At 43.0% G+C, this 10,286-nt stretch overlaps 1 long non-coding RNA gene across 3 annotated transcripts; it reads right to left on the bottom strand.

The window, feature by feature from the left end:
- Positions 1 to 214: 214 nt before the first annotated feature.
- Positions 215 to 8,004, bottom strand: LOC122373680. Of its 3 annotated transcripts, none has more exons than XR_006255091.1 (4): positions 4,292 to 8,004; positions 3,478 to 4,100; positions 1,816 to 2,987; positions 215 to 1,476 (listed from the first exon to the last, which is right to left on the bottom strand). It is a non-coding gene; the product is annotated as an uncharacterized LOC122373680 (long non-coding RNA). The 3 variants fall into 3 exon arrangements; XR_006255092.1 differs by having other exon boundaries at positions 222 to 1,476; positions 1,816 to 2,484; positions 2,789 to 4,100; XR_006255090.1 differs by having other exon boundaries at positions 223 to 1,476; positions 1,816 to 4,100.
- Between the last annotated feature and the right edge of the window lie 2,282 nt (positions 8,005 to 10,286).

Here is a 10,286-nt window from a genome sequence, read left to right as displayed (position 1 = left end):
TGGTGTTACTAAAAAGACTACGTCAAGAGCCCGTTACGATGTAACGGAAGACAAACCAGCCACTCCACACCTAGGCAGTTTTTCACACGCATTCCTGCATTCACACTCGCCATTTCGTGCACCGGCCTGCCCGCTACACAACGTAATATAATATCTATGGCAACTATACTGTCTAAGGCATGATTGTTGCTCCTAATGGTTTTCTTTTTTCACAGACTGGAGTGTGCTTTACATGAAAATATAATGTAGTAGATGATACCTGTTCATTTCATCACTAATCGTGTGAAATGTTCAAATCATGTTGGTATGTGGATAAGAACCGAGACTAGGAATTTAAAGTGTAGAAATGTCGGTGGCTGCTGGACGCATCTGCAACTGAGCTCATGGTCCTAATCATCCGCGAAAGCGACGAAACTACAGGAATGTCACGATAAAGATGCGCAGTACCCTGTATGTTCATGGCATACAGCTGCAAGCTAAGACAAAACTAGAAACGATCTTTGGGTAGAACATATAAAGTGAAGCAATACCAATGCAGAACTACTTGGAGTTACAGGAACCAATGTGTCCAACATATCAATCAGCTAGCATGTAAGGACGCATGTGTAAGGCCGCATATGCAACTGTAACCACTCTTGATAGACTACAAGAATGGAAAGAAAACGTCAACGGAGTAAAACTTCACCATGTGAATCTGCGTATAACTGGCATTCGTGATCAAGTATGCACAACAGATGTGAGGTGAGGACGCGGTGTCATTGCGATACAACATCAACTGATGCAATATTGCAATGCATTTTGCACTCATTCTTGCATATTGATAAGATCAAAAGTAAGGCGATAATGTGAACAAGTGTGTTGACAGATGTCGAAGACTGACGGTGATTACGAACTGATTAACAGGCGACCGGATTGACGGTGATGCGCCTGACCGATCGTTGGAGTGCATGTCGCATCGGATGTCTATGGAAAACGGCAAAGGAGAAAACAGGACTATGGTGAAGGCTGTTCTAACATCACATGAAACGGGAATGAGCAGTAACACCTGCCAATGAAAGCAGTGAAAAACAGCGAAACTGCCTGTTAATCTTGCCATCGTGCTAATGCCCAAAGTCAAGTTTTGTTTATGTGTGTGTGGAAAGCGGTAGGGCGCTATGCGCTAAGCTATCATCCGTTTTACTTTGGTATCACAATACAAGTATTAGGTGCTCGCACACTACTGCCAGTAGTTCAGTCGGTACTGAGTAGCCTGCAGCTAATAACAACCTGATATTTGCTTCCTGCACAAACGTAGATGGCAGATAGCATTATGGAAGTGTCTTTACATGATGAGTCTGATCGACGATGATGAATGAAATAGTCATTTGAAGTCGTTGAAAGATGACGATGTCCGGGTCACAACGAAGTGACTTAAAACTTGCAGGATGAATAACTGATGATTGGGCCGATGAATGTGGCTTGTGCTGCAGCCGAAGCCTGTGGGGACGGAAGACCGGTGAGGTACAAATGGAGCAAGGAAACGAGACGTGAATGTACACCAAGCAAAATGATATTTAGCTATCATAAGCGTTGACAATGGTGAATAGTCGAGCTGTTCGCCATATTGGACATTCACATCATAGCCATTGCAATATCAAGCTCCCCAAATTGTCATTAGCTTTCGCAGCCCAAGTCCAGTATTAAGTGCTCAAAGAACTTGCCAAGGCAATATAGGCAAGGTTGGCATTGTGTAGGAATGAGGACAGTAAATGATCACACAAAATGTAAAGCATTCTGCAACGTGTTGACAATGGACATTCAAATATGAACACATACCAGCCGTACGCAAGTGTCTTCGAAAATGTTGATCTCTTGATGGTGATGGAGAAGGTTTATCACGTCCACAGGCTTCAAGAAGTCGATCCATTGTCCGCATATTGTTAAATTTGGTCAACACGTGTCCGTTTTCAACGCATGCGTAAACCGATGGCGAGAGCATTTAAGAACGTTTGAGCATGTGACTGAAATACTCAAAGACACAAGTTGGAGGAAGGAGCAGGCGAAAAAAAAGAAAGATAACAACGCAGTGTATGAGCATCGTGTTAAAAAATGTAACTGAACAGGAAATGCAATATCATGTGTGGATCGCTCATGAGTGTGAACACATGCTTACATAGATGCAAACCTACACTATACGAAAACATGACTGCTTTTTACGAGAGATTAACTGCTACATTCAGTGGACTGCATCATGTGGTACATGTTTGCGGGCGGAGCATGTCTACCGAATTCATTGGCAATTCAATTAAAACAAACACACACATACGTAGAACTAGATGCTGAGAGCTTGTGTAAGCGGGTGCACAGGTGGCTAATGTATATCTGCAGATAACTAATAGCTAGTGACAAATAAAAAAGTGCCAGCAACGGCCAGCGCAATGGGTGCTCCCTGATCGACGGTAAAATCTTCAACGGTATCGACGGTAAAGACGACTGGTAATTCACCTGTGAAAATAGGAGAAGCAGCGGATGATTAGCTGACATGACGGCAAGTCGAAACGAATCGTCGAGAAAATATAATATGTCAAGTCCGCGGATTTCTAAGCTTATGATTTTTCAATTTCGACGACTGAGAGTGAAAATGCTGATCAGATGAGATATTATATAAATTTTACTAAAACCCTTAGAAGTCAATAGGCAGAGGGCTACAAGCCTACTTGATTCAACGTTGAATACCCACCCATATAGGTCAGTTCATCCGAGTATTACCGCCTTCAAAAAATACTAACGTTTTGTAGGCATACAATACCGTAAAAACGTTTGGAATCTTGGAGCAGAGCTGTTCGTTCAGCTAACAGCATCCTTTGATAATGAAATAGGCCGGAGGCAGAAACTGGCACTTGAGAGTGCAGAGGCAGTCATCACACAGTCCCAGAAGACGTGACTGGACAAGGCGTCCAAGCGGCGCCTGGTCATACACGGTTGCCATTGGATACTGCGAAATCAGCCTGCAGGCACATAAGGACAATGAGTTAAAGTTTTGAACACGCTTTTCGTTCCCTTGTTGCATTATGAACGTATATCTGCTGATAGGTGCCATAGTTCGTCCTAAGTTCGACCCTCACTGTAAACGTCTCTTCGAACACAGCACGAGAATTGCTAGCTGAATTACTAAGAAGAGGAAAATGGTTGTCGCACGTTGAATTTCACTGATGAAAAACTTTATCAAAGTTATTTCTTTCTGGCTCCTATTTCCCAGACCCCTCAGCTCGTATTTGCTCATATTTACAACCCCACAGGGATAGACGATTTGTCAGGAGTGATAACTGAACTAATTAATAAATCGCACCGCGTTTAACACAACGGTATCAATGGGCGCTAACCAATTTTCTCAGTAATTCTCGTGCTGTGTTCAAAAAGATGTTTACAGTCAGGGCCGAACTTTAAAAAGAAAACGAACTATAGTAACTGTCACCTAAGTGACAAATAAAAAATTACCAGCAACGGGAAGCACAATATGTGTTCCGTGGTCGACGGCAAATTCTTCTACGGTATCGACGGTAAGGATGACTTGTACTATACCTGTTGACATAAAGATGTAACGGATGATTAGTTAACATGGCGGAAGGGCGAAACGAGTCGTCGCGAAAATATCATATGTCAAGTCAGCGAATAGCTGCTTATAGCTTATAGTTGTATATAGTAGTTATAAGCTTATAGTTGTGACGTCCGATGGTGGTGAGTAAAATGAATTGCAGGCTAGACACATGATAAATATTAATAAAAAGTATGTAAAGCCAATAAACAGAAGGCTAGAAGCGTAATTGATTCAACGTTGAATGCCTGTATCTAGGAATAAAGGTCATCCTATTCGGGCATCAACGCGTCCAGCAAATATTAACGTTTTGTAGGGATAAAATACCGTAAAACGATTTGGAATCTTGGAGCAGAGCTGGTCGTTCAGTTACCAACATCCTTTGATAAAGAAATAGGCCGGAGGCAGAAACTGGCACTTGAGATTGCAGAGGCAGTCATCACACAGTCCCGGAAGACGTGGCTGGACAAGGCGTCCAAGCGGCGCCTGGTCATACACGGTTGCTATTGGATACTGCGAAAACAACCTGCAGGCACATCATGACAAGGAATAAACGTTTTGAATAGGTACGCTTTTCGTTACCTATATGATCAAACATGACATTGACACAATGACCAAATAAAACAAATCACCTCCAAACGGTAATAAACGTAATGTTTTTGTTTATAACAAAATCTGGTTGGGTAGCGTGTACCATTATGCTCCCATTCCACTTACTGGTCACAGATCCAAACTCATGAAGCTCCTAAGATGCCGTTCATGATGACGAGTGTGTTCAATGAAGCTTCTTCTGCTGCATGATGCACTGGTATGGTATGGTATGGTATTTGTGGCTTACGGGCCACCACAGCGTTCTGTATTTGGGCCCGGTTCTGTCGTCCGTCTTCGTTGTTGGTCCGTCCATTGTCTTGAAGTGTCCGTCGTCTTCTTGGCTCGTAAGGGTGGGCTGAGAGGTGGGTCAGGGTTCCTAGCTATCTCCTCCCGGTTAGCCGGATTGCCCCTTCTATTGTTTTTTTTTTTCGTTTTTTGTTTTTTTTTTTGCCATTTTGCCATTCTGGGGTCTTTTATTTTGATTCTTATTGTTTTGAATGTTGTTTTTTTCTTTTTGGCTTCTTTTTTGGCTTTTTTTTTTGGCTTTTTTGTCCTTGGCTCTAGGGGAGGAGATTTACAGGTCATTTATCAGCCCAGTGTTGTGTCTTTAGTGGATGAGTAGTGTTGTTAGCTCGGGGTGTAAGTCCCCGAGCAGTGTTGTGAGTGTTAGTGGGATGTTGGCGTCTCTGCAGTATGTTTGTATGTTTGTCCTGTGGTGTTGGTATTGTGGGCATGTGAGTAGCAGATGTTTGACAGTGATGAAAGTGTTGCAGGTGTTGCATTTCGGTCTCGGGCTTCTTGTGATGATGTAGTTGTGTGTGATAGCGGTGTGTCCAATGCGAAGTCGTGTAATAGTCCTCTCGTTTTTGCGTGAGTTCATGTTCTTGGTGTGCCAGTGTTCTATGCGTGGTTGAATGCATCATGCACTTCTGGACAGTGATTGATATCCGACTTGCTTGGGCGAGTGTATGCGAGTGATGTGTAGTGGTGACCAATTGTATCAAAAGAAAATGGCATTGAGAACATGATTTGCAAGCGCAACATGCGGCACAACTCACGTGCATACAATGACAAGAAAAAACAGAAAGTGTCGTAAATGACGCCATAAAACATTGTATGGGCTACAAATATCTCCGCAACGCAATCCTGGCTTGAGCTAATTCAGTACCTACTTTCGCGGGAACACTTAAAACTTATGTAGGTAATGCGCATACGACGCAAGACACATATACAAACATACAACACTAAAAACACAGAACACGGACATTTTGTAGCAGTATTGCATTGTATCAGCAGCGAGGTGGAAAACTGGCGGCACCTTTGTCTCCAACTACGTGCCAGCAGTGCAATAGGCAGCTGGCATTCAGATCTAGCAATAATGTGTGCTCATGAAGTGTTAATGACAACTGTGAGGAGGATAAAACAATTCTGAATTTGATAGGACAAAACTGTCTGGCCAATGTGTTCCGAGCACAACTCACTTTCCCTGGACATGCAGAGTATGTGTTGCTGTGAGTTACTTATCAGATGTCACATTGCTCTGCTTATGGTAGACCTGCAATATGTGACTTGCATGTAAACCCTGCCAGCAGCATGAAGTTTCGCACAACAAAACTGTTTTCTCTGTGTGGGCTTGCATATTTCGTTGGCAGCAGGCAGGCACAATGCGAGTTCCATACACCACTGACTACATGCACTCATGCACGTATTTACTTGAAAACTAGTACCTATGCACTCATTCACTAAATTACTTGTAAGATGACACGCACACCCTCACATACGCACATACATACCCACACACCCACATCCACCCTTACACACTCACAGGCACACATGCTCACAAATACCAATCATTCAGGGTTTCCGATAAGATGAAGCGTGTCTACTGTTTTCTGCCACATTACGTCATCACCAAAAGGATTGAATCAAAAGTATCTAGGGTTAAGAAGCATAAGCAATTGCTGACACATACTTGTCACTTACTTACTTCTAATATGCCCTACTGCAACCATAAGATTCAGTTGAACCACTTTGCTCATCTTTACTTTCAAGCTGACAATCAGCATTGACGAATCAGCATTGGTTTGGCCTTCATGAAAGCTTACGTCAATTGCGCAAATAACTTGCTTGTGGACGAATGGCTTTTAGTATGAATGCACATAGGTAAAGTGAACTGCGCACATGCTGTGACAAACTTTTGTTTGCCTAGTAAGAAAACAGTAGACACACTTGCTAGTTTGGATAAAGGGATATTCTCGTGCGTGTAAACGGTTAATATATTCGAATTTGAGGTTGACGAAATGTCAACGGTTGTTTGTGACGAACGGGGACTATATAGTAACGGTTACTGAAGTTTGGAGGACGTATCGACTGCTGAAATAATGTTTGCCAATGAACAAGAACATCATGCGATAACATGATTAACTAGATACGTTATTTCCGACTAACATTGCGTCGTAGTTTCGGATACTCCAAATGGCACTTGAAAACGTTACCAAATACTATTGTTTTCGGCCATCGTACAATGCTTGAAACAGTGCCTAAAGCAAACAGTCAACGTCCGTAAATATAGTCTGGTGCAGTATGTGCACTGAGGGTATTGAAAACAACGCTCCTCAGGACATGGCACGCCCGACATGCAGGTCATCGAGAGTACAGTATGACGAGAATATCCCTTTAGTTGTCTAGAAATTGAAGGTCTTGAAGTAGAAGGTCTTGAAGTTGAAGGTCCGCGGAGAAAGCTCGCCACCGTAGACACTATAGCCGGGGATAACAGCAGCAATTGAAATTGCATTTGGCAAATAAGTGATGATGAGGCACAACTGCAAATAGTCTTATTCATAACCACCTTCCATTAGCAACGTGCTATAGTAACATAATTGGCAGAAGAAAGCAGCTCATTTGTAGCCTCATTTGACGGACATTTGTTGAAGGAAATATATCACAAGTCCGCAAACTTTGTTTGGCATGAACGATTAAGCGCTATAAGTTGAAGCATGATCTAACGAAAAAGGAAACAATACCTAAGCTCATGATGCATAGACACCTATGCACTGAGATTCCGGATGCGGCAGTGAAAGCTTGTGTCAACTGACGCAAGGTTGCAATGCTATTTACCGACGAAAAACGCGATTTTGAAGCATTTTCCTGGATGAAGTGAATGTAGACTCAGACGTATCAGGCAATAGTCTGCTTGGATAATGATAAATATCAATTAAAGAGAAGCTTTGCACTCACTCATTGTGCAAATGTAGCAGCCTAATAGCATTTACATGAATAAACTCAATTTTATCTTCAATTGCTGCCGTGATATCTTATCCCCGACCTTGCCTCGCACATGACGACCCGTGGGGGGAGTCTGGTATCCACCGCCAGCAATTGTGCACACTGGTTCGGTGGACTGGACGTAAAATGACGCCACTCTACAACAGACTCATGATCTCCGAGTGAGATCGATCTCCAAGTGAGACCTGGGTTTAGAGGCGCTCTAGCATGGAAAGCTCCTCAAGGCTCCCGTCGCGTGCCTCGCAAATGATACGAGCCATACGCGCCCCCCGGGATTTTAGCCCATGCAGGCTGTTTTTTGAGATGAAGTCTCCACTAACGTTACGTCAGCTTGTGCGTCACCAGTTTCAACAACGAGAATAGTTTATGTTTGGATTAGACGGATGATATGCTTCCTAGCAATGTGGATACATAAATGAACTGTCAGGTAAGCTGAAGCCACCAAAGGTAGATTAGATATCGAACAAGTTTTGTGCAATTTTTATTGCACAGTTTTGTTTTTAAAACAAAGAATGCATTATGCAGTCATTGCTTCGTGCATTTCATTGGAAGCAAAGCTTCTAATCATCGTCTGCAAGTGAACTGATGATTTTAAGAATGGACGGCACCAAAGTAGGACGCCGGTATTTGACAGAATACGTTAATTAACACAAATACGATTAAAGGGACCCTCCCACCTTCAAAAAAGTTTATGAATTGGCATGAAAGTGATGTCGCTCGGTTCAGAAAGAGCGAAAACGAATATCTACCAAATTTCACCGAAAAATATTCACCGGTTTTCAAGATATTGGACTTTTACTTTTGTTTTTACTTTTTGGGATCTCCGCTGTTCCTAGCGACTTTATTTGGAAGCAATAGTTCGGCAGCTCAAAGCAACATATACCACCACGTGCTACAAAACGTTTTAGTCAAACATTTAAAATTCGTTAGATATCTGCGATGACGTCACACATTCAGAGGGGTATTCCTATGCATTAGCCCCTCGGAATCAAACTGCTGCAATTTTGAAATTCAATATTTCCGATTTGAGGCATTTCTCGATGTTGTGAGTGCCGAAACTGGTAATTGTGAGCCAGGGACCCCATTTTGGCTATCTCAACTCAAATCTAATGTTAAGGTGGGAGGGTCCCTTTAAAGGGACCCTCTCACGTTAACATTAGTTTTGAGTTGAGATACCCAAATTGGGGTCCTTGGCTGGAAATCACCGGTTTCGACACTCGCAACATCGAGAAATGCCTTAGATCGAAAATATTTAGATTCAAAGTTGCAGCACTTTGGATTCAGAGGGGCTAATGCATTTGGATGCCCCCTCTTAATGTTGACATCACCGATTTACTTAAACTTTGGTAAGACAATTTTTGCCATGGTTTTATAGATACTAAATTGCGCGTGACATTTCCCGCGCTTTCAAGATACCACATTATTGCTTCCAAATGACGTCATAGGAACAGGTAAGGCCCCGGAAAGGGAAAAAAGTTAAAGTCTTATGTCCAGACTGGTGTTTGATTCACCGTGATTGAATCGATTGGATTGAATCAAACAAAATTTGTTGAATCAAAAAGGTTTGATTCACCGTCCGGATGGTTTGATTCACAAGCCATGATTGAATCAAACGCATTGGGAATCAGGGTTGATTGAATCAAACAAATTAACGATTCATGAACCTTAAAAAAAATGAAGCGAACATAGTTCATCAACAAATGTTAACACTACTGCCATGTGCTGATAGTTGCATACCAACAAAAAGAACACAACAAATACAATACTATCCCTGATATTTATCTTTATTTTTAAATCGAATCAAAAAAGAATCGTTCAATAACTTTTTGGCTGAATCAAACGTGAATCATTCCTTTTTTATTCTCTCAATCAAAAGGAATCGATTCACCAAATTTTTGGAAGGAATCGAACAGTGATTGAATCAAACAAAAAACAAATGAATCAATGATTGAATCGATCCAAAAAAGATGAATCAATAACCAGTCTGCTTATGGCCCCCCCCCCAAAAAAAAACGAGCAATATTTTAAGTGAAATTTGGTGGATATTCATGTTTGTTCTTTCTGAACCAAGATACATCTCTTTCATGCCAATTCGTTAACTTTTAGGTTAGAGGTGAGACTTTAACTTTTAACTTTTAGAGGTGAGAGGGTCCCTTTAAATTTGTTATTTGAATCAAGAGGTGACGCATGTCGCCGCACGAACGACCCAGCCAGCCTGCCTTCGTGGTTAGCGTGGGAGCTCGGTCCACAACCACGGCGATGATGCCCAGCTGTGGAGCCGTACAAGCACAGGCGCAAGACTAAGCAACCACGGGCAGATCTTCTTTGCAATGTGTGGTGTGTGCACGCCACCACACTCCCCAGCAACAGGGATTTACTATGCAGCAAGGGCGGGCAATCGGGGAGATTGCCGGTACGGCGGACAGCCAGGTGCCCACACCGTACCAAAGTAGATATGCTGGGATTTTTAGCAAGCCCTTGGTCTCGAAGGTCTCGAAGTCTCGAAGAATCTCGTTGGTGTTGATGGCGGACAATCTACCAATTGGAGAGATTGCCGGTACGGCGGACAGCATGGTGCCCATTCCGTACCACGTCGACGGCCCATGTCTCGAATAATCTCGCTGATGTCGATGGCGGACAATCTACCGATTGCCGGTACGGCGGACAGCATGGTGCCCATTCCGTACCACGTCGCCTTGGGGCCCAGGTCCGGTCTCGAAGAGTCTCGTTGATGTTGATGGCGGACAATCTACCGATTGGAGAGATTGCCGGTACGGCGGACAGCATGGTGCCCATTCCGTACCACGTCGACGGCCCATGTCTCGAATAATCTCGT

Source organism: Amphibalanus amphitrite, unplaced genomic scaffold (assembly GCF_019059575.1).
Source record: "Amphibalanus amphitrite isolate SeventyFive unplaced genomic scaffold, NRLGWU_Aamphi_draft 001534F_arrow, whole genome shotgun sequence".
Taxonomy (NCBI): domain Eukaryota; kingdom Metazoa; phylum Arthropoda; class Thecostraca; order Balanomorpha; family Balanidae; genus Amphibalanus; species Amphibalanus amphitrite.
Note: the sequence above shows the minus strand (reverse complement) of the source record. Positions and strands in the feature narration are given on the sequence as shown.